At 43.7% G+C, this 4966-nt stretch overlaps 1 long non-coding RNA gene across 1 annotated transcript; it reads right to left on the bottom strand.

Annotated features, from left to right (window-relative positions):
• Window positions 1-299: 299 nt before the first annotated feature.
• On the bottom strand, window positions 300-1797 carry LOC142435869 (uncharacterized). The gene is made up of 2 exons (XR_012781619.1): window positions 797-1797; window positions 300-668 (listed from the first exon to the last, which is right to left on the bottom strand). It is a non-coding gene; the product is annotated as an uncharacterized LOC142435869 (long non-coding RNA).
• Between the last annotated feature and the right edge of the window lie 3169 nt (window positions 1798-4966).

Consider the following 4966-nt stretch of genomic DNA (forward strand, 5'->3'; position numbering starts at 1 on the left):
TCTTTGCTGCTCCTTCCCTGAGTCCACCCCAGGAGCTCCCTGAACAGATCATCAATCACTTCTCATTACACCTGCAGCAGCCGTCAGATACTGCTGAACAGAGACAGGCGCCTCCCCTGCTGCTGCCAGGCTCCAGTGCACATGTGCACACACACGTGCACACACATTGTACAGGCCCACTCACATGGACACACAAGCATGCACACCCATGTGCACAAACTTTGTTCAGAGGTGGGAATTCTGCCCATTTTAGCCTCTAATATTGCAATCAGAGAGTGATAGAACAATGAAAGATGAAGGTGGATGAAGGAAGATCTATTTATTCCCTTACTTGTTACATAACCATTCAGGGCTCTTTTTTTATCCGTACAAACACACCACCACCACCATCAACAATCATCAAGTAGCTGTCATGTATGCAGTGCTGCCCTATTCAAGGCGGTGCTGAGTATGTGAGGAGGATTCTCTCTAAAGCACAGCTCTGAGGAAGTCTGTCTCCTTCGCACTTTTACACACGCTGGGAGAGGAGCCTGCAGGAGGCTCCGTGCGTTGGGTGAAGCCACACGATGAGTGAGGAGACCGAGTGTGAAGCCAGGGGAATGAGAGCGCAGAGTTCACCACTTCACCACCATGCTGGTGTGCACAATCGATGAAAGGGTGGCTGCCAGCTGCAGGACAGAAAAAAAGTAAAGCATGTAACTTGTGGTTTTAGCTCTGGCTTACTTCCAAAAGGAATTGTTTTTGTTGTTCTAAAAAGCTTTATACCAAAAAAAAAAAAAGTAAGAAAGCTTTATACCTCTATAAAAACAAAAGGCTACTGCTGTCAAGCACCTTCAGACTCAAGCCAGAGGAGAGCTCTCCCAGTGGGCTTCCAAGCTGTAAATCTTCACAGAAACACAGTACCTCCTGTGGAGTAGCTGGTTGGTTCAAGCCAGCAACCTGGCAGTTAACAAGTATGTCCCTTGTACCTGTAATACCTGTATAAAGTGTATTAAATATGAACTACTCCTGGTGTGTAATTTTAAATTGAATTATTGTGCCTGGAACTTTTTTTTTAATAGCTAAGAATGGTGAAATCAGACTCCTTTAGATGTTATGAGAAGAATAGACACTACACAGGGCTTGGACCCAACCCAGCTTAATTCAAAGGAAGGCAGATTTATTTTCTTCTGCTTCCCAGAAGGTTCCTCAGCAGAACGTGTGTTAAACAAAATTGTTTAGCTATGGAAAAGAGCAATCTCCTCTTGGGAAGATTCTGGTAGAAAGGGGCTTTGGTTACATATCCAGCTCAACCCAGCCCCAGAGCCCTCGTCATGTTTTATTTTGTTTTGCCCTTGACACTGATTGTCTTGGGAACTGTGGCCCCCGAGCAATGGCCAGGAAGTCAGGTCTTCTTGATGTAAATCCTCTAATATCCCCTACAATGATTTTCAATGCCAATGGTAAGGCCCGCCTAGTGGCTGCCACATGCCCCTGAGCAGACACGTCAGAGCAGATGAGAGCATGAGACAGCATTTAAGAGAATGGTAGGCTGGCCTTGACTTAGCTGTTTGGCCTCTCCTCAGAAGTCATTTGTGACACTGACTGTCATGGGTTTCATTAAGAACAAGTCTATCTCTACCAAAGAAAACTGCAAGGTAAGAGGACTTTCAGCTCCAGCTACATATGTCTCCAAACTTACTTACATATTGTCCTGTTTTCAGAAGAAAAAAAATTTACTCAGTGCCTCCCGGGCAAATAAAAACTTTGGTACTACAACCTACAATCCCAGATAAAGTGTAGGTATCTGCTTTGGCAGCTCCCCTGGATGGAGCTGCTCCAGTAGCTCTCCACAAAAACCCTGTGAAGAGATGATCAGGCAGGATAGCCTAGTCTGTTCTGCAGAAAGAAGCTACCCCTGGAACCTCAGTGGCTTAAAATCTAGAAGTTTATTCTTGTTCATGCAAATTCTGACACTGGAAGGGCAATTCTACAGGGTGTTTGTCCTGCACACCGTCCGTCAGTGATTCGGGCTGCTTCACAAATATGGTGCCACCAGATCAAAAGGTGGATTCCAGGTCATCACAGAAGAGGAAGAGAGAAGTGGGGGTTGTGGATCAGTCTTTACATGCTTTGACACTTTAGTTGACATAGATCGCTGGATAGGGCTGCTTATATAAAGGTTATCAGTTCAAACCACCTAGCTGTACCACAAAAGGAAGGAGTCATCTGTTTTCATAAAGGGTACAGCCTAGCCAACCTCATGCAACAATTGTACTCTGTACCACAAGGGGTGAGCATGAGTCAGAACTGACTTGAAGGCAACAGGATTTGGGTTTTTTTTGTTTGTTTGGTTGGTTGGTTGGTTGGTTGATTGGTTTGGTTTGGTGAGTGGGAGGTGGTTCTACCTACAGCATATTAATCTGAAGTAGTCACTTTAGGTTTTTTTGTTTGTTTTTTGAGAGATGTGGAAAAGCTCATTGGCTTTAATGGGGAGTTAACTCTGCCGCAGACGGCCTCCTCAAAATTTCCCTCCCGCTTCAGAAACTAGCAGAGATTTTCAATGAAGGAGCCTGCTGGCACCCGCTGGACATCTCCTTGCAAGGTCAGTCCTTTGGAGCCATTGGGAGGGAGAAAAAAGAGACTTTTATTCCTGTAAAGAATTCCAGCCCCAGAAATCCTGAGGGGGAAATTCTGCCCTGTCCTCTCGGGTCACTATGAGTCCGAATTGAATTTATGGCTATGAGTTGAGTTGTAATTCCATTCACTTACTGCTATTGACAGGTTGCTAGATTAGGGCTTGTCTTCCCAAATGCCAGCACTAAACGAAATTGAGCTGTCCAGGCCACAACAAAGGGGTTGGAAATACATCAGGCACACTCATTAGACACCTATGGCAAAATTCAGAACTGAGCATGCTCTGACCCAAGTCATGTAGACCCAGGTGGAAGGTCCACCTGGTCATACAGAATAGGACTTCACAAAAGTGCACCGAAATCAACCAATACGATCGACCAATGTCCTCCAGTGGTGTTGGGAGGTGATAGAAGTAGGCCTGGGCTCCTTGTCACCCTCCCTTGTTCACGTGCTCTGCAAGTGGAGGGTGAGGCCCTTGGGGGTTCCTGCCGTGGCTCCTCAGCTGGTTCTGCACTCCTGCTCAGGTATTCCTCCCATGAAACCGCCATATTCAGCTGCAAACTTTCCCCACCCCTGCCATGCAGCCCGGCGTGCTTTCCGGAGATACTGGGGACTTTTGGGGACTGCAATACCTGAAACTTTCTTCCATAACATTCACTTGGATTTACAAAACTGCTTCTGCCATATGAATTCTTTCAGCGTTGCTAAGCAAGAACTGAGGTCAACCACCCCAGAAACCTAACACTATCAAGTCAATTCTGACTTATATCAATCTAGGGGGTCCTCAAACTATGGCCTGCGGGCCGCATGGCCCTCAGAGGACATTTATTCAGCGCGCCGGGTGTTTTTGCCCCGTTTTTTTAACTTCAAATTAGGTATGTGCAGTGCGCATAGGCATTTGTGCATAGTTTTATTTTTAAACTATCATCCGGCCCTCCAGCGGGTTTGAGGGACAATGAACTGGCCTCCTGTTTAAAAAGTTTGAGGACCCCTGAAAGGACAACGTAGAACTATGCCTGTGGGTTCCCGAAGTTCTAAATCTTTACAGGAGCTGAGAACCGCATCTTTCTCTGTGAGCCACTAGCGGATTCCAACTGGCCGGCCTCATGGTCACACACATTCCACCAGGCTCCTTGAGCCTTAACTTGATAATTTAATGAAATGATACTTCTCCAAGTCACACTGTATCATGGTCTATAATCTTGCTATTCTAATATCAAATTTAAAATAAGGAATATAGTTAAGCTCCAAATCCATAAGCAATAAGATCATTGAATCTCTTTGGACACTATTACTTAAAAAAAGAAAAAACTCTGTTCAATTATTTTCAGCACAGAAAAGCTTCCAGCGTTTACAGCTTAGTATTTAATTGCTTTTTCTCTTCTTCTTTTGCATTGGTGAATCATTTTGAGCTTATAATAATGTCAAAATAAATAGTTTCCAGAGCCTCCAGGCATTCACTGTGTAATGATCATTTAAAAGATTTCTTGGTTAGAGGGTCCTCAAAAGAATAAAAAGCGTGTCCGCATCCCTGGTCATTTCTATATTCAAAAGAAGAAATTGCTCATCAAATGCTACAAGCCAATTTCTTTCTTCAGCCAAACTGCCCATTTTAGCATCACTGAATTAAGCAAATGGTTCTACATTTCAAAGTCAACAATGATACTCTTTTCCCTTTAACACGAGCATCTTAAACAGCTCAAAAAGTAGTCGAGCTCTTTATTATGGCTTTTCCTGAGAAAGCTGTTTCGTTGTTTATTTTATTTATTCATCTAGACTTTCATGTTAAGATTTGTGTATTTTAAGTTCTGCTAGTCAGGACATTTTAAACGGAGCCAGATTTTTTTTTATACTTTGTCTTTTAAAATATAATGAGACTGAGCAGTACATCCCTTAATAAAATATAAAGTCTTCCTATTTCTGTTTGTTTGTAATTTCCCTAAGGATAACTCTTAAAGTAGTAAAACCAAAACCCCCCATAATGAATTACATTTGGTCTACTGGGGGTTGTGGCCAACCTTTAGATAGAAAAATCCAGAGACTCCCTTCTGCATCTCCTTTCCCAACCAAACCCCGGTGGCTGGAGGCCGGAAGGAAGAAAGAGGCTGGGCTGCTGGGGCAGGGTGGGGAAGGGGTAACCTTGCAGATTATTTCAAATTCTACTCTGAAGGCAGAAAGTTATCCCAATGAGATAGCTAGAGATTCACTTCCTTAGAAAAAGATTGAAATTAATGTGTCCCTTAGAAAAGCCAAAGGAAAAAAGTCGTTATTAATTTAGGCAATTGAAGAACTTTGAAAGCCATGTCTAGTACATAAAAACACCTGTCCCTAGAGCCCATCGGCCTAGGAA

The sequence above is a fragment of the Tenrec ecaudatus genome (assembly GCF_050624435.1).
Source record: "Tenrec ecaudatus isolate mTenEca1 chromosome 5 unlocalized genomic scaffold, mTenEca1.hap1 SUPER_5_unloc_1, whole genome shotgun sequence".
Classification (NCBI taxonomy): Eukaryota; Metazoa; Chordata; class Mammalia; order Afrosoricida; family Tenrecidae; genus Tenrec; species Tenrec ecaudatus.